A 20397-nucleotide genomic window follows, 5' to 3' on the forward strand; every position below is an offset into this window, starting at 1 on the left:
CCTCCAAATAAATTTTGGAATCTCTGAAATATACAGTGGGAACATTTTATGGCAGTACCCAAGGAAACAGGGTCAGATTAATTCAAGAGGATGTATATGCTATGCCATTTCATTGCAGATTTCATCTGTGAATCTCTAAGTGTTCCGTTTATTTGGAAGAGAATATCTTATATCATCTCTTAATTTACTCTGAATTCAGAAAAGTAAATAGATCGAGAAGGATCTTCACTGTACGTATCACCTAGGAGATAACTGAGTACTTGCCCAATCTGTACCAGGCATAGAGCACAACGGACTCAATTAGACAAGACATCTAACCTAGATTAAGGAAGCCATGCCAACTGGATTGAGTAATATTTTAGCAAACAAAATATCTAAGCTGAAACATGCAGAACCAATTCATTCAACAGATGTTTATTGAGTGCTCATATAGGCCAGATACTCTCCACATGCTGGTACTGTGGGCATGAATAAGACAGAAATGTCTGCCTTCATGTGTGGTATCAAGAGGGAGACAAAATAAACAAGTGGAAAATAAACCAATGTCTATCATATCAGGTCTTGATAAGTGTTATAAAGAAAGTATACAGGGGGAGTGGGTACAGCGGCAATGGAAGGCTTCCCTGACATTTGATGAAAGACTAGAATAAACTGAGGAAATGTGCCATGCAAATATCTAGGAAAGGTCATCAGTGGTAGAATGCAACAACAAAGGTAGGAACATGCTCTGTTGGGCTGGAGAAGACAGTGATGAGGAAGGGAGATGAGGCCAGCCAAGGCTTTTGTGCCTTAGTCAAGAATTGGAATAGGAATATGTCACCTGAGGATTGGAGGAAGTGTCTTGACTTATTCCAGAATTTTGATTTGACTGTGATGTGAAAACTGCTGAAAGTGTGAAGAAATGAGGTGGGAAATGGTTATAATAGTATAGTATTATCATTTTCATAAGATCAGTCTGTTCAGTCACTCAGTTGTGTCTGACTCTTTGCCACCCCATGAATCGCAGCACACCAGGCCTCCCTGTCCATCACCAAGTCCTGGAGTTTACTCAAACTCATGTCCATTGAATCAGTGATGCCATCCGCCCATTTCATCCTCTGTCGTCCCCTTCTCCTGCCCCCAATCCCTCCCAGCATCAGGGTCTTTTCCAATGAGTCACCTCTTCGCATCAGGTGGCCAAAGTATAGGAGTTTCGGCTTCAACATCAGTCCTTCCAATGAACACCCAGGACTGATCTCCTTTAGGATGGACTGGTTGGATCTCCTTGCAGTCCAAGGGACTCTCAAGAGTCTTCTCCAACACCACAGTTCAAAAGCACCAATTCTTTGCTGCTCAGCTTTCTTTATAGTCCAACTCTCACATCCATACATGACTACTGGAAAAACTATAGCTTTGACTAGATGGACCTTTACTGGCAAAGTAATGTCTCTGCTTTTTAATATACTGTCCAGGTTGGTAATAACTTTTCTTCCAAGGAGTAAGCGTCTTTTAATTTCATGGCTGCAGTCACCATCTGCAGTGATTTTGGAGCCCCCCAAAATAAAGTCTGACACTGTTTCCACTGTTTCCCCATCTATTTCCCATGAAGTGATGGGACCAGATGCCATGATCTTAGTTAGAACTAGACAAATGATATACTTCCACTAGACTTCAACAATACACTAAAAACCCAAGGTTTGCAGACCAATGACATCACTAGATAACTATATTAGCCAGGATTTCTACAAATACTGATTGTGTCTCTTTGTCCAAGACACTATCTTGAGTATACTGCTTTAGATTGAGATAGATATATTCTAATATAGTAGGTTTAGATAATTTTATACATTGTCTTAATTTGCATTAAAGTTCTAAGAGTTTCCAAAGTAAATGTATTTCACTGATTTGTGTGTACATATTTTAAAAAATAAAATAATGAAAGCTTGAATTTTTTGGTTATTACCCTAAAATATCTGTTTATTACAAATAATGGTTCAATCATTAATTAGACTTGATTTAAAATTTATAAAATTTTATAAATTATTTTATTTAACAGTTTAAAGTTGATACCATTTTTATTTACTTATATTATTTTTATTGCCTAAATAATCATAGAAACATGCATTATTTTTTTTAACTTATAGATAATTTATGAAGTTTAGGTTCAAAACTTTGTGATTCCTATTACATGAACAAGCTATTTCAATAGAGCCTTTCTTATTCTATCACATTGTACTTTCTTAAGTCTGGGTTTTCTCATATATGGATTCTTCTGACAGTAACAATGTTATCCAGAAATCTGGGACTAAGTACTTTGCTCAAAATAAACTCATTCTATAAATTACACCTTTTTTTTTTTCAATTTACTTCATTTGTTTATTTATAGACTCTTTTCTCATCATAGTAGAAAGCCTCTTCTGTAAATTATAAAAGTTTTTATTGTGACTCAGCTATAACCTTGTTCACTTAGTTCTTATTTACATGAAAAAGTTTGAACTTGTTTACTTGATAATAATACAGAACCTTCATTATTGTAGTTAATTTTTCATGATTTTTGTTGCATTATAATGAATGTTTGCATCTTTTACAAATTCTTACATTTTAAATAGATTTTCTAAAATGTTTACTATGTATATATTCATGTCTTAAATTTTTTACTTGGGGCTCTAACATTTGTACTGATATATATAGAATTTAGCAAATATAATAGTAACAGTATTAATTGAATTTTACAAGAACCTAGGCAACATGAAGACAGAGAGTTGATCTGTCTTATTTGCTCCTATAAATTCAGACCTACAGAAGTGTCTAGCACAAAGTAGGTGCTCTGTAAACATATTGATATAAAGGAGAGAAGAAAGAAGAGATAGACGACAAGAGAAAAAGAAAAATGAATTAATAAGACGGTTCTTGCCCTGAAGAGACTTAAAGGCCAGATAAGGAAATACATTATATGCATAAAGAAACCATGATTAGCAATCAATACAGTGATGTGCATTCCAATATACCATAATTATATGTGCTTTCAGCATTCAAGAATGGGAACCTTTAGGCTGCAGCGTTTTTAAATTTGGAATTGTGTTAACTTCTTGTTAAAAGGAGTAATAATGGCAGTGATGGTAATATTAACACTAGTCAACCCAACAAGGCTTAATAAGTGCTAACATTTCAAGTAAATTAATTTATCCAGTTCTCACAATAGCAATACTGGAGAATTATTACTTATTGCACATGTTTTTCTTTTAGATAAAGGAATTTAGAATTATAACTAGAAAGTTCTAAAATTAGAACCCAACGTCAACCAAAAAATAAGACTGTGAAAGTTCAATTCAGTTCTTTACTATAAATATCACTCAATGATACCTTTTTTCATTCAGGATTTGTTTTTTTATTTCAATTTTATCATTTTTCCTTAAATTAGATTTATAGTAAAATAGTGAAAGTGTAAGTCTCTCAGTTGTGTTGGGATTTTTGCGACCCCATGGACTATACAGCCCACGGAATTCTCCAGGCCAGAATACTGGAGTGGGTAGCCGTTCCCTTCTCCAAGGGATCTTCCCAACCCAGGGATAGAACCCAGGTCTCCTGCATTGCAGGCGGATTCCTTACCAGCTGAGCTATAAGGGAAGCACAGGAATACTGGAGTAGTAGCCTATTGCTTTCTCCAGGGGATCTTCCCAACCCAGGAATTGAACTGGGGTCTCCTGCACTGGAGGTGGATTCTTAAGCTATCAGGGAAGCCCAAAAATGTGCCTGTCAGAAGTGTGATAAATAAAATAGTTATAAATAATTGTAACAATATAAATAGTATTTCAAACTATTTAAAAGTTCAAACGTGTTTAATAGCACACATTTTTATTATGCTTCTTCAAATATTTTATTCAAAGAGTACCCTTTTGAAACAGGCAACTAAAGATCTAAGAACATATTGGTGTTGTGCTAATTCTAACATTTTGTGTCTCTAGATTTGTAACCTCGCCTATGAATTTTCTTTCTCTTTCTTTCTCATTGTCTTTTCCTACTCTACTCGTACATGGAAGAAAGTCTGCTAGAACTTGAACTATGCAGAGTAAAATGTTAATTTCTTGGCTTATTCAACCAAAGAATGACTGTAATATGCTTAAAGTTATTGTAATAAATTGAGGCTGTGACTGAATCAATGCCATAAAATTAATTACGTGTCTTCAGTCTCATATAATGCATTTATATATATATTTATATTATAAATATATATTCTCTCTATATAAATCTGTTTTCCCAGTAGCTTTTACAAAATGGCATTTCAGATAAAAGTTTGCCTAAATTCCCACAGTGGTCAAGTGTTGCTGGTATTAGCTTGTTGTCTGTAATTAGTATACCACTAACCATGGTCAGTAGTTCATGGCATGAACGTATAGATAATGTGGACTGTGGAAGTTTTAGCAAGTCTCTAGAGTAGATTCTTTTCCTAACTAAATTTATCTTATGAAGAGATCCAAACCTCTTTTCAGTAATTTAAAATCAAACTTGAAAATATATTTACAAAAGAAAAAAAGAAACATATTCATTTGCAAAAGAAAAAAAGAAATATATTTATTTGTCCTCACTAACAAAGGAGTAGAGAAACTGAAGACAATCAGTTGAACAAAAACAGGTTGTTAAAATTCACAGTGTAGTCTGTGTTGAAATTTTCAAAAGAAAAAGATGAAAGCAGATGCATTGTTTTGTGGATTAAATCAAACAAGAGTGCCAGCGATTTCAAACTCCATTATTCTGACCAATTTACACAGAAATATTATATAAAATTCTTTTTAGCTTTTATCCTATATTGATCAACATGGTAAAGAAATTCTCCCTTGGCACTTTTTTTTTTTTTTGCTTTTAAAAAATCCAAATAAATTTTAATTCTAATAATAAATAAAAAACTTGTTTTTCTAAGTATTTTATGCTATGTTAAAATTCTATATTTAGAAGTAAACTGCTATGTTGGTTTGCTTGGACTATGTCTTATAGCAAGGAAATATGTCAATAATGAAAAAGGCACTTTTATTCACTGGACTGAAAATCGAAAGACACAAGTGACAGCTTCTACTAAGCTACTAATAGGCCATGAGAACTTGGGCAGGTGAATCTCTATTTCTAAATATTTTCTCAACATTTTATCACTGACTCCTTTAGAGAATCTGGTGAAAATGCACAAATACATAAATACCTGTAATTTTTTGTAATATTTTAGGAGTTTACAGTCCAACAGGTGATGAAATCAAGGACTAGATAATCCTTTACGTCCTTTCGCATTCTATGTTTCTAATATAATTCACAACCATTTTGTCTTGTTATTTCTTTAATAGAAAAATTTGGTGCAGTTAAGAGCCTGCCTCTCCCTTCTCCCCTATGTTTTGCCTTTGCACATCGGAAATAAGATTTTTCTCATGCAATTATCTTGCAGGGCATCTTGGCATAAGAACATCAAATGTAATCATTCTTTACATTTTTATGTCTTGGGTAATTCTGCAGTATATTGTCGATGATCTATTTATATACAAAGTAAAAAACTGAAGTAATGCATCATAAACTAGTCATTTATATTTTCTTCACCTAGATCCACTGAGCCGTTTAACTTACACTGACTACTGTAACATTAATTTTCCATATTAAAGCAGTACTCAAATTAACCTTTTTAAATTACACTATAAAAAATCAACATACATAAGTAAAAATTAAGGGGCTCATAACCAAATAACCTTAGGCAGTTTGTCTTGAAAAACATTAGCTTAAGCACATTCCTTTAGATTGTTTAAGCTATTTGGTATATTAAAACAATTTGTATCTAACCCAGTGAAATTTATAGTACATGTGTTCCATAGAAGACAGTAATTGATAAATTAAACATCTCACTCTGTGGGAGAAGTCTATTAAAATTCCTAATTTTTTAGATTTTTTTGTCTATAAGCTTTTATTAATTCACCTGTATCATAAAAATATAACCTTTTAATATTATAAAATTTAAAGTACATATATTTGTTAAATTCCTCTAACATGAAAGTGAAATTCCCTCAGTCGTGTCCGACTATGTGCGACCCCATAGACGGCAGCCCACCAGGTTCCTCCATCCCTGGGATTCTCCAGGCAAGAACACTGGAGTGGGTTGCTGAGCTCTGAGGAAGGTCCAAATAAGTTCCCATCAAATAAATAGCCCCAGAGAGTCTTTTATCTTTATTTATCTCTAAATTGATAATAACTAAAAGGATTTAGAATTTTGTGAAAATATCAAGAGAATTTGCTGAAAAATAATTGTCTAATCTTAAATGATTGAACTGAATGTCTAAAAGAAGTACATTAAGACAAAATGTATTTTGCTTTCAAGTTAACTTTTTTGTTCATTTATTTTGCCAAATTGGTTTGCTTATATGTTTTCCATAAGCTACAATTATAAATACTTTTCTTTAAATTGAAATACAGTTGACTTACCATGTTGTGTTAGTTTCTGGTGTATAGCAAGGTGATTCAGTTTGTGTGTATGTGTGTGTGTGTGTGTGTGTGTGTATACGTACACACACATATTAATGTATTTTTTCATATTCTTTTCCATTATGGTTTATTACGGAATAATGAAAATAGTTCCCTGTGCTATACAGTAGGACCTTGTTGTAATCTGTTTTATATATAGTACTTAGTACCTGCTAATCCAAAACTCTTAATTTATCCCTCCCCACCCTCTTTGGCAACTGTAAATTCATTTTCTGTATCTGAGTCTATTTTTAGTTTTTAAATAAGTTCATTCATATATTTTATGGTTCATATATAAGTGACATTGTATGATATTTGTCTTTCTCTTTTTGTCTTAGTATAGTAATCTCTAGGTCCATCCATGTTGCTGCAAATGGCATAAGTTCCTTATTTTTTACAGCTGTATGGTATTCCATCATGTATCTATATACCACGTCTTTATCCATTCATTTGCTGATGGACCTTTAGGTTGCTTCCTTCTTGCCTTGGCCATTATGAGTAGTGCTCCCACGAACACTGGGGTGCTGGAACATTTTCACATTAGCGCTTTCTCCAGACATATGCCCAGTATGTTGCCAGATCACATGGCAACTCTAGCTTTTTTAAGGAACCTCCATATTGCTTTTTGTATTGGCTGCACCAGTTTATGTTCCTACCAACAATGTAGGAGGAGCCCCTTTTCTACAACTCCTCTCCAGCACTTGTTACTTGTAGACTCTTTGATAATGCTCATGCAGACCGGCTTCAGATGATACCTTATTGTAGTTTTGATTTGCATTTCTCTGATACTTAGCAAAGTTGAGTATCTTTTCATGTGTCTGTTGGTGCATCTTTATATTTTCTTGAGTATTCTGCCCAGTTTTCGATTGGATTGTTTGTTTTGTTACTGAATTGTACGAGCTGTTTTTATATTTACAAATACTGTTTTTAATGATGAATCAACAGGAGCAATGTTTTTTAGTCTAATAAACTCCACTTTACCGTGCAAAGTTGACCTCACAAGAAAGTAACTTCAGGATAAAAATAATAGTAAATGATTGCTAGCATTGGGAGACAGTTTTCTAAATTATCTATTCATTTGTAGATTCAACGTGTATTTGTTGAGCTACTGCTATATACAGTGATACAGTGGTAGCCAAATGATATTCTAGGCAACAGTGAACCAAACTGAAAAAAGAACTAATTCTTACAGATTTTTGAAGAGGTGGTGGTGGTGAGAGGAAGAAGCAGACAAGCATGTATGTAATGATAAGTACTAGGAAGAAAAATACATTAGTTAGAAGAGTACAAGTATACCTAGACCTATTAAACATCAGCAAGTCAGAAAATTAATTTTTAAATCAATACAATAAATTTCACTCCTAAGAATAGGTAAAAGAAAAAAAATTTAATGGTAATAAATACCCCCAACTCAGTCTGTTATCCAAAGAGTAGCTAAAGGGGTTTGATGCATCAGTGGCTTCCATGGTTCTTCACATCGTGGGCAGAGACTGCCCCATGCCTGCCTCCAGGCTTGATACCCTGCATGCCTCTCCATACTGACTACATTACAACCGCATTGACCTTTTCTGTTGTCCTTGTTCCTCAAACACATGAAGCTCCTTTCTGCATCACAACTTGAGCTTATATTGTTCTACCTTGAATCTACCCCTTGACCCCACCCTACCTGCAAATCCAGCTGATTCCTAAATGTGATTTCTGCAGGACGCCAATTCTGGGTGAATCCCCCCTGCTCTCACTTTCCCAGCATCTTTACCTTTTTGAATTTTTTTACATTTAAAGTGTGTATCGTACATACTCTGTATGTATGTTTTTATCATCTCTCTCTTTCATTAACCTGCGAGCTCTGTGGGCTGAGGTGTGGCAGGCACTAGAGGAAGCTGTTTGTCTGCTTGCCAGTGAGCGCTCACTCTTGCACCCTGCCTGACATGAATAAGCGTTTAGAAAATTGCTTCTAAGAGAAAGAATGAATTTCCATCAAAAGTGTCTTAGGTTTACAACACATGGTTTTATGTAACACATTGTAAAGCAGGTTCTGATGGGAGTTGGTAATATCCTTTTAAACTATGTGACTGAGCTAAATGATTCTAGTTGAATCTTTTGTTTTTAAATCTGTGTTACACACTGTTCCTGCCCCAGACTCTGCTGGAAGTCTACTGCCTGCTTGTAGGCTCATAGTCCCAAAGACAGATGTTTTTCAATCTTTGCTATTTGGCTTCCAAAATGGGTATATATTACTAACTCATGTGTTTTCACCAACATTTAGAAAGTGACTCCAGGGACTGTGCTCTGAGAAATCAGATACTTTCTGGGACTTGTAGCCATGGGAGAGAGGGTTTTAATGCTTTCTGTTGAGAAAAGTCATTTTATGCTTGGAATCATTGTTGGAAAGAAGATGCAATTGTGAAAAGCTACAGTTGGGTGAACTAATAAATCATTGCAGAGAGCAATATAGATCTGGACTTTATTATTCCATCCCCTCACCTCACATGAGTGATGGGCACCCTCATCAATGTGCACACAGTAGTTTTTCTACATTTTTCCAAATGAGAACGTAGAATTATCCTTGAGGATGGGAAGAATCATTTATCAATGCCTACCATATCCTAACTCTCCATTATGGCACTTAACCTATTTGTCGTAATAGTTTATATTCTCATCTGTCTCCAGTTCTTTCAGAGGCAAGAAAGTATCTTTTCCCATTTTTTATCCCAAAGAAAGTATCTTTTCCCATTTTTTATCCCGGGACCTACCTGGCCAACAACAACAACAACAAATTGTCCACAGTAGACTTTCAATTAATATTTGTTAAATATAACAGGAACAGCCTGAGCTGAAGTCAGCCGTCCATTGTCGGTCTCAGCCAGGCAGTATGGAGCTCAGAAGCCACTCAAGGAGTTATGTTCTCTTATGCATCTTCTGTTCCTTGGAACTAACAACTAAGGTTTTCACAAACCCAGGAAACCCCCAAAAGATTTTCCAACATGGATGTAAGACAGAACGATTCTGGTCCATCAGTTGGCAAAGAGGACTCCTTAATAATGGCAGAGGAACTATAAAATGCTATTCAGAATATAAGGAAAGCTGTAGGGAATTGTGTATTCATTTAACTTGTAGTAGGAAAATGTGAATCCTCAAATAACAGGTTGTTTCCATGTTAGCTTTCTCCAGAGAACTGAAACTCTAACTGTAAAGAGAGCAGAATGGTCTGATAAGTATCAGAGCCGGTAGAATCAGCAGAACCTCCATTCTTAATCGGAGCTTCAAGATGCAGCTGATAACTTAAAGCCTCCCTGTGTGTGTCCACATTTGTGAATGAGTTCTGCTACTTTACTTTTGAGATTTCTTATTCTAAAATAATTATTTAAAAATCTCAAATATAAGATAGGTTTTTCTGTTTCTGAGAATATATAAATGCAATAAAAAGTGTATTAAAGAAACAGTAAAAGGAGAAGTAAAGAATAGAAAAAAAAAGGAGAAGAAAGGAGAGGGGAGAAAAGGATAAAAGAAGCAGGGAAGGAAGGGGACTATGAAAATATTTGATAGACCTCCTCCACAACTCAAATGCTTTTGTACGTGCAGGATTTCAGTGTCCTTCCTAAGGTAAATAGTGATGCCTTTTCTTTTTATTAGCATGGTTGCAGCTGCTGTTGCTTACAAAGAGATTCACAAATCAAAATAGACTCGGTTCGCTTTTCAATAATCCTGAAAGGTGGGGGAACACTGCCAGAGAAGAGTAGCACTCCAGTATCCTAACAAGGAGTCTTGTTAGCAAAACAAAGTGTGAATTGCTTAGAGATAATTCCCCGCAGGTGGTAATTCCTCTGGGTGCCTTCTGTGGCAGCACATGCTATTTCTCCTCTACAGAGCAATGCTGTGGAATAGGCTATGATGGAAGAAATAGAGGAAAGTTGCTTTCTTTTCTTTTTTCTTTTCATTGGAGTATAACTTCTTTACAAGTTAGTGTTCGTGAATCAGCTGTGTGTGTGTATATATCCCTTCGCTCCTGATCCTCCCTCCCACCCCCAGCATCACCCCCTACCCGCCCCTCTAGTTTCTCAGAGTAAACCACCCATGCTATTCAGCAGCTTCTCACCAGCCTGATGTTTTACAAACAGTAGTGTGTATATACAGGTCAGTGCCACTCTCTCCATTTGTCTCACCCTCTTCTTTACCCCCCTGTGTCCACAAGGCTCTAGTGTTTTTAAATTTGAAATCGTGTTAACATGATATTAGAATGAATAATGATGTCAGTAATAGTTCTCTCTACATCTGCATCTCTCTCCCTGCCCTGGAAGTAGGAACAACTCTTTGACATAAATTGCAGCAAGACCTTTTTGACTCATCTTCTAGAACAATGAAAAAAGTTGTTTTCTTGAAACATTTCTTCTTCCAGATTTTTCTTTATGTCTGCATGATTCATACTTCTTGGTTCTTAGCCTGGAGCACCTAATGCAACCTGGGATTGAGGAAGCTAGAGCTGGATGTGTATAATGAATGGGTTGCCTCTGCAAAAGTCTATATACACAGTAGTGAAGGCGAGTAGAGAGTTGCAGGCCAGCATTTTTATGAATGTTTTAATTCTTTCTCTCAAGGAAAACCGGGAAAACAAGAACTAGCAAGAGCTTGACAAACACCTGGCTTCAGATTGGAAAACCAGTCACCTGTCATTCCTGGACACTGCACAGCAGCTGTCTAAGGTACATGGAAAAAACAGAAACTTTGATGTATTTTGTTGATTATCTTGTGATATGTGGAAGAAAAATGCATTTGTATGGAAAGTCATAGGACTGCGTCTCCTACTGCAAATGAATATTGTTTGACAGTAAATGAAATAGTATTATTCATATCTTTTGAAATCACTCCTGGTTTTAATGTCCTTGACTTGCGAGTGTAGTTGATGGGGCCCTGGCCACCTCCATGACATTGTTGCCTGCTCCCATTCTCCTTCTGTACTTCATCAGATCCAAAGTTGTCATGGTTCATTATCTGTAGATGATCTTGAGCAGCCTTGCATTCTGAAAGAATATGCCATAGCATCTGCCTCTGTGCTTCTGTGCCCTGCTATTCAGATGAGATTTTAGCAACAGTATTGGGTAAGGGGAGGGGACGGAGGCAGAATTTGTCTCAGGCTGATGTTTCTTTGTGCCACACTATGTCTTACTCTTTCCTGTAAGCTGAATTCAACAATGAAGAACATATATCATATTGTGACTATTACATATGTTAGAGTACGTAATTGCAGTTGTAAAGTATCTGCTTGAATGTCCTAACTAATGAATTCCATCAAATTCAATTATCATTCTTAGACTCTTCATTAACCAATCAAATTGCTTCTTTGGTCTGTCATGTCTAACACCCTTTCCCTGGTCATAAACAAGATTCTCTGAAGTAAATTGGAGGTGATTAAATTATCTCACTTATTATTACTGGGAATACCATGCTACTGAAGTTTTGGATTTCTAAAGAATCACCTTCCATATGATTCTCATTGTGTACAGGGGAAATAATGTTATAGTATGAGGCTATGTCTTGGACTTTATTCTATTTGCATCTTAGTTTTTTCATCCTGAGGAAGTTGGCTACAGTAGGTCTCCAATACTAAAACCATACACAAATAAAACAATGATATACTCCTGCAAATTCATCACCTTATTAAATAAATCTGTCCAGTACGCTTGTGTTATAAAACAGTTCTTCACCTTTGGGGAATGAACCATTGCAATACTAGAAGTTTCCTTATCTCTGATGCAGTATGATTTTATAGGATCACTGTAACTGCTGAAACATTTTTTCCTAATTTTTACGATTTCCCTACATAGATTATTAAAACAAATGAAGTGACTCTGAAGCTGCATATTACCAGGACTCAAAAGTAGTTTCCTAGGTAATAATTGTCACCGTGAATATAGAATGGTTATCTCACTCATTATATAATGAAAGACACTGCTGCTCTTCTGACAGTGTGGTTCTCACCATACAGTTCTTAAAATATTTCCATTTTGTTCCCTTCTACTTTGATGCCTTTAAAAACAGTTTCATCTTCCACTCTGCAAATATTTTGAGAAACATCTCAAAATGTAGCCTGAAGCAAACCTAAGAAAATATCTATTCCTGTGTTCCATATGAATCTTTGGTAATGGGCTCTAGAATCAGCATTTTAAATATGTATATCAGATCATCTCAGAGCCCTGCAACTCTTCAATGTGGCAGCAAGGAGACAGACAAGAGAAAAACATTGTAAAGCTATAGACATGTGATTGACATGAAAATACTGAAAACAAATTAGGATTTTTATTTTTCCTACATATTTTTAATTCCTAGGGCTGTACAAAGGATTTTAGACAGTTTTTTCCTTTCACCTGAGTCTTAAACATTTTTAAATTAAAAATTAAATATTAAAAATGTTAAGGAGATAAATGTTTCTCACCAAATAGTAAATGATCTCTGTGATAGTAAAGCATATTAAATTCATATTTGTACAATTATTATTTTTACACTTAAATCTAGTTTTATGAAGTTTTAAAATATCAAGTCATTCTTTCAATATTAGATGTGTCTAACAAGCATCATTTCTTTAAGAATTCCAGTCTGTACTTTTGTTACACTTTCCACTGAGAGTCCTGTGGGTGTCCACTTTCAAAAGATAATTTATTGGTACAACTAAGTAAAACCTTTTGGCTCAGGATACCCCATTTATTCATAAGTGAATATTTTTTTTCTGTTATCTGATTTTAGTGAGGGAATTTCCTAAGGTCAGACACAGTTTGCCAACTTAAAATGCCAAATTCTGAAGTATATATTGAAGTTAGAAGGGACAAAGGACTGTCTCTGAACCATGAAAACAGGAAATGTTGTGATTACCTCTGGCACTGGATGAGTGCAAAAATGCAACATTAGATTTAGCAGAGAAACTGTAGAGACTATTTGACCTATAAAATTAATTCTTGTTTTCTACATTGCAGAATCTACTGAGACACAGGTTAAAAGGGGCAATGATTAAAATCTTTAGGTTTTCAGGTGTACTTACTTTACAAAAGTAAACATGTCCTGAAATAGTTGGAATAATTTGTCTCCCAAATTCATAAGAATCTTTTTATCAATAAAATATTCCTGGTTTTCAGCTGCATTTAAAAATCACATTTACAACACAGGCAGACATTCAATTCAATTGGGTTGTATTTAAAAACTTTAACTTATAAGTTGAATATTTAGAACTCAAAAACATTTTCCCATACATATAATGCTATAAATGATGTTGGATGCTCACATTCAATTTTTTTTTAAATCCACGAAATTATAGTCAAATTATGTGATTTGTAAAAGAAACAGCTCTGAAGTGGAAAATAGTAAGAAACAATACTATATGATTCTAAAAAGTAAACCAATTAAACAAAATATTTTTAAATACTTGTTTACTTTGAATATCAACACTAAAGAAAAACATGTTTGATTATAAGTAAATGAGAAAATGAAAGAGAGGGTAGGAGATTTTTGTAAAACACCAAGATAGTAGCTATAACATGAGTAGTATTCTTCTGAACAGAGGAAAAGTAGGGAGAAAAGAGAAGCTAGGAAGAGATAGTGGAGAAGGGAATGGCAACCCACTCCAGTGTTCATGCCTGGAGAATCCCAGGGACGGGGGAGGCTGGTGGGCTGCCGTCTATGGGGTCGCACAGAGTCAGACACGACTGAAGTGACTTAGCTGCAGCGACAGTAGGAAGAGATAGAGCTTGAGGAGCAAGTGGTATCAAACACAGGTACCCAAGCAGTATTAAACTTACTGTTAAGTAGAGAAGGTGCTTGTTATGGTCTGTTTATCACTCAAGGAATCAGGTGTGTGTGTGTGTGTGTGTGCGCGCGCGCGTTCATGTTTAGTCCCTCAGTTGTGTTCGATTCTTTGCAACCCCGTGGACTGTGGTCTGCCTGGCTCCTCTGTCCGTGAAATTTTTCCAGGCAAGAATACTGGAACAGTTGCCATTTCCTACTCCAAAGGATCTTTCCAACCCAGGGATTGTACATGTGTCTCTCGTGTCTTCTGCATTGGTAGGCAGGTTCTTTTACCACTAGCATCAGATGCATTCAGTTTTTTAAGTGGATCGATCCATATTATAGGTTCACACCCATTTAGAAAGCAGATCAGGAGAAATGTTTAAGCAGAGACAGTGAGCATGAATTAATTCAGTGGACATTAGCAAGTGGTATGGAAAGTGAGGACTGGTGATCTCATAGCCTTATAGCAACAGCTTTTTCTCTCAGTGACTCAAGCTACCACTCAAAGTTTGATTGGACCCCACTGTCTAAGGTACTCTATCCTCTGTGACTTTCAAAAAATGCAGCATCATGTTCAACTGGACCAAAATTTGGACCTATTTGCTGCATTTATCCCTACAGGTTTTTCTTTAATTTGTCAAGTATTTTTTTAATATCTACTGTGTTTTAGGTACCTCACTAAATTTGCTACTTTTAGACCAGACTTTAGACCAAAGAGAATATTTTGCTCTATTTGAATTTTAGTATTTTCTATTTTACTATTTCTCTTTCTTTCCTATTCATTAAATTTGGACAGTTTGAGAAAACAGAGAACATCTGTACCTGGGATGGTGACGGGGAGTCTAGATAACCTGTGGAATGGGGCCCCAATAAGGGCATCTCTGTCTTATTCCTCCCCTCTTCTCTGGAGGTCAAGGAAGTCTTAGCAACTCTGAGTCCCCTTTATGTTTATTTAACCTAAAGAAAAAGTGGTAGAGGTGGAAAGGAAAACAGAACTATATCCTCATGACTAAAATTCTTCCTTCAAAGAAAAACTGATAACTGCAAAATAAATGCCTATAATCGTTAGCATCTCTTGATTTGATCAAGTCTCAATACTAAGCTAATCTGCAGTGTAAGAAGCAAGAAATTAGATATCTTTCCTGGAAAAAGTGTCCCTAACACTTCATTGGTTCTAATTTTTAGTAAAATAAAATGTTTAAAAGTTTCCAAAATCTCTATTACTATTTAGGTTGAGGCACAACCAAAATTATCATGTGAAGAAGAAGAACTATTTAGGTTGAGGCATAACCAAAATTATTGTGTAGTTTCCTAAAATCCCTCTTCACTCCAGAAATTCCACTGGAGGGGGAAAATGGTTCTTTTTCCATTGAAGACAGATTTGAAGAGATTTTTAATGTAAAGCATCCCTCTTTCCCAATCCATTCTCAAGAGTGAAGGATAAAATGGGGTATTGGTAACATTCAAAGGAAAGTCTTAGAACAGGAATGGCCAATGTCTGCATTGAGTTATTTCTGTCTCTGCTTCACAGCTTTCAAAAACCACTATACCTCTGGCTTAATAAGACAACAGTGGTACTATCACTCAACCTTGCGTGAGTTTCCCAAATGCTTTTGTTCCTCCATCCCTTTGAAGTGACACTTGAAATTGCTTGACCAGCCCTATATCACCAGTTATCATCACATATAAGCTTGTTGGATGTTTCATAGGTTTTTAACCAATATAACTTTGTTCTCTACTAGCCCTTGGTGCAATAAACCTTGTCCATCACAAAGCCTGGGATCATATATTCATTGAACCAACAGTGATTTTGTTAACCACCTCCTACGCCAGTCAGTTTTCCAAGCACTAAATCCAGTCTCCTGTTCTCATAGAGGTTTCATGTTAGTGGAGAGGCAGACTATTAACAGGAAACAAACACATACATATTCAGACCCACTAAAATAGTTGTCATCCAATAGTTTTAATCTACATTTTTTTCCTTCAAGTTTTTTCCAATGATCCTACTCTTTTTAATCTCACTGATTCTTACTGTTGTTCATGTGTTAGATCCACTTATTTTAACTCTTTTAAGGCTTTACAATTCTTAAATGCAATGTATAAATTTACATATTAGATAAATCTATATTGCCTGAGAAAACTAATTGTATTGTTGTTGTTCAGTCGATAACTCATGTCCGACTCTTTCTGACCCCACAGACTGCAGCACACCAGGTTTCCCAGCCCCTCACCATCTCCTGGAGCTTGCTCATTCATTGAGCCATTGATGCCATCCATCCATCTCATCCTCTGTTGCTCCCTTCTCCTCCTGCCCTCAGTCTTTCCCAGCATCAGGGTCTTTTCCAATGAGTCAGTTCTTTGCTCAAGTGGCCAAAATATTGGAGCTACAGCATCAGTCCTTCCAATGAATATTCAGGACTGATTTCCTTTAGGATTGACTGGCTTGATCTCCTTGCAGTCCAAGGGACTCTCAAGAGTCTTCTCCAGCACCGCAGTTTGAAGGCATTAGTTCTTCAGTGCTCAGCCTTCTTTTTAGTTCAACTCTCACATCCGTATTCATGACTGCTGGAAAAACCATAACTTTGTCTAAACCATAGCTTTGGACCTTTGTCTACAAATGATGTCTCTGCTTTTTAATATACTATCAAAGTTTGTCATAGGTTTCTTCCAAAGAGCAATCATCTCTTAATTTCATGGCTGCAGTCACCATCTGCAGTGATTTTGGAGCCCAAGAAAATAAAATCTGTCACTGTTTCCACTGTTTCCCCATCGATTTGCCATGAAGTGATGGAACCAGATGCCATGATCTTAGTTTTTTGAATGTTGAGTTTTAAGCCAGCTTTTTCACTCTCCTCTTTCACCTTGATCAAGAGCATCTTTAGTTCCTCTTTGCTTTCTGCCATTAGGGTGGTATCATCTGCATATCTGAGGTTGCTGATATTTCTCCTGGCAGTCTTGATGCCAGCATGGGATTCATCTAGTCAGACATTTTGCATGATGTATTCTGCATACAAGTTAAACGAGCAGGGTCACATTATACAGCCTTGACATACTCCTTTCCCAATTTTGAACCAGTCCATTGTTCATGTCTGGTTCTAACCATTGCTTCTTGACCTGCGTCAGTTTTCTCAGGATGTAGGCAAGGTGGTCTGGTATTCCCATCTCTTTCACAATTTTCCACAGTTTATTGTGATCCACACAGTCAAAGGTTTTAGTATAGTCAATGAAAAAGAATTAGACTTTTTTTTCAAATTCTCTTGCTTTTTTTGATGATAACCTGATGTTGGTAATTTGATCTCTGGTTCCTCTGCCTTTGCCTAAATCCAGCTTTTATATCTGGAAGTTCTCAGTTCACAAACTGTTGAAGCCTAGCTTGAAGGATTTTGAGTATTACCTTCCAGTATGTGAGATGAGTGCAGTTGTATGGTAGTTTGAACATTCTTTGGCATTGCCTTTCTTTGGGATTGGAATGAAAACTGACCTTTTCCATTCCTCTGGCCACTGCCTAGTTTTCCAAATTTGCTGGCATATTGAGTCTATCACTTTAACAGAATCTTTTTTTAGGATTTGAAATAGCTCAGCTGGAATTTCATCACCTCCCACTAGCTTCTTTTGTAGTAAGGCCTTCCTAAGGCTTCTTAAGGCCAACCTAACTTTGCACTCCAGGATGTCTGGCTCTAGGTGACTGACCATACCATCGTGGTTGTCCAGATCATTAAGACCTTTTTTATATAGTTCTTCGGTGTATTCTTTCCACCTCTTCTTAATCTCTTCTGCTTCTGTTAGCTAGGGCTAAGTAATGTCAGGGTGACTACATTGTGATGATTATGGAGTCAAATACTGCACAACCCAAGGTACTATTAGCATCGTTTCTGACCCTCAAATTTTTCTGTGTTACATTTCCCAATGACTAAGTGTCTGATTCTGAGACAAATCAGAATAAATTTTTTGCTCTGTTGTTCTGTCTGGCAAAGGAACTTCACAATGGATGAAGTCATAGTAGCCATTTTTAAATTTAGTAAGGATTGTGTGTGCCTAGTCAGTATGAAAGAATAGACTTCTGAGAATTCACTTTGGCAATAGGAAGGAAAATTATCTAATTGAAGATAGGTTAGAGATCTGGAACTGGAATTCTCACCTAAACTCAAGACCAGCAAGGAGCTCCTTCCTCTTTGATGAAGCAGCAAGAAAATTGCACCCAATAATCCAGGGAAGTGACTAGAGCTTTTCTGCATAGGAAGCTAGATGAAATTGAGGGGGAAAGTACCTCTCTTGTGACATAACAAAAGACCAGGCTTGGGCATATATCAGTATGGGGCTTGAATTGTATATTATTCACAGTGCCTGAATCCTCCAAATGTAATTTATACAAACTACTGAAAATCTACAATTCTGTATGGAAACATGTCTAAACCAAGGCACATACGACTCCTGAAGGAAAAAAAAGAACCTGAAAATGAGTTTATAGTTTAATGAATAGTGATAAAGCCCCACATGACAATTATCAACATAAAGAATAAGCAGGCACCGTTAAGGAAGAGCATTTGAATCTGAAAGCTTTGAGATGGCTTAACAATATTAAAAAAACATAAACTCATCATTTAAAAAATTATAGAGATAAAGAAAGAAGAAATAAAAACCAACAATAAGACACTATGAGAACAAATTAGCAGATTTGAAGTATCAAATACTCAAATATAGAAAATTAGTTTTTTTCTTGGTGTATAGTTGCTTTCCAATGTTGTATTAATATCTGCCGTACAGCAAGGTGAGTCAGCCATATATATATATATATATCTCCCCTCTTCCTTGGATTTCCTCCCCATTTTGGTCACCACAGAGCACTGAGTAGAGTTCCTTCTGCTTGTCAGTTTTCAAATTAAAAAAACTAATGAAAACTTTTAGGATAAAAAGAGAAATGACCTAAGAGTATATTAATGGACTGTGAATTACGCCTGAAGAATTTTTCTAGAACAAACACAGAATGTTAAGAGATGGAAAACTTAAAAGACATAGACGAATAAAATGAGAAAGCACACTAATGTCTATTAGGAATGCCAGATGATTAATTACAAGATAATAGTTGAAAGTTTTCCATATTTGAAGAAAGACATTCCTGAAACATTCCATAGTCAGAGGAGCCTGGCAGGCTACAGTCCATGGCGTCACAAAAGGTTGGACACAACTGAATGGCTGAGCACACAGCTATGAATACCATATGGAAAGTCACTCCAAGCCTCAAACCAGATAAGGAAAAACAAATTCAAACACATTTTAACAAAGCCGCAGAACTACAAAGATAATGCAAAGATCTTAAAAATCAAGTAGAACAAATAGCATATAAAGAAGCAAGGAAAGAAAGAACAGATATCTCGTCAACTAAAATACAAGATGATGATGCGAAAAATAATTTCATATGTTGAAGGAAAAGAGCAAACTCAAGTTCCACATTTATATAAACTTTTATCAATAATGACAGCAAAATCAATGTACTGGTTCTTTTTCAGGAAATGACTTAAAGAAATTCACAACTCATAAATAATTTTGAGTAACTATATATATATATATATGTGTGTGTGTGTGTGTATATATATATGGAGAAGGAAATGGCAACCCACTCCAGTATTCTTGCCTGGAGAATCCAATGGACAGAGGAGCCTGGCAGGCTACAGTCCATGGGGTCACAAGAGTCGGACACAACTTAGTGACCAAACCATCACCACCATATGTATATATAGTGATTTTAGTCAAACCCCAGATTTCAGCCTTGAAAACTTGGTTATTCTAGGATTCACTAAACTAAAAAGACATTATCATCAATGGCATATTGTTACAACCAAGTTCATTGCTGACATTCTCTGTGTCAAAAGGTTGAAATGTTAATAGCATCAGAAAAGTGCCCTTTTGATAGGTAGTTAACTGGCCTAAAGTACAGAAGCGTCACTGTCCTCGTCATTTACTTCTTCAGATATCTAATCTGTAACATTGTCATTCTTCTGAACAGAGCTTCAAATGTGTCTTTTAAATCATCGCTATCATTCTTGACCCATCATTAAATGTAGACTTTTGCATTTTTAAATGCACATCCAGACACTGAAATATGTGCATATGTGAATGCCTATCTTTCTCAACTATTCTGTAATAGTGTGAAAGATG

At 35.9% G+C, this 20397-nt stretch overlaps 1 protein-coding gene across 2 annotated transcripts in view; it reads left to right on the forward strand.

Annotated features, from left to right (window-relative positions):
* Positions 1-20397, forward strand: part of SYT1 (synaptotagmin 1) — a 586821-nt gene that overhangs the window by 106443 nt on the left and 459981 nt on the right. For both annotated transcript variants that reach the window (XM_043880212.1, XM_043880222.1), the window contains exon 2: positions 11064-11168. The gene's annotated coding sequence lies outside the window, so the exon portion shown is untranslated. The remainder of the gene's footprint in view (positions 1-11063; positions 11169-20397) is intronic.

This window comes from Cervus elaphus, chromosome 3 (genome assembly GCF_910594005.1).
Source record: "Cervus elaphus chromosome 3, mCerEla1.1, whole genome shotgun sequence".
NCBI classification, from domain to species: domain Eukaryota; kingdom Metazoa; phylum Chordata; class Mammalia; order Artiodactyla; family Cervidae; genus Cervus; species Cervus elaphus.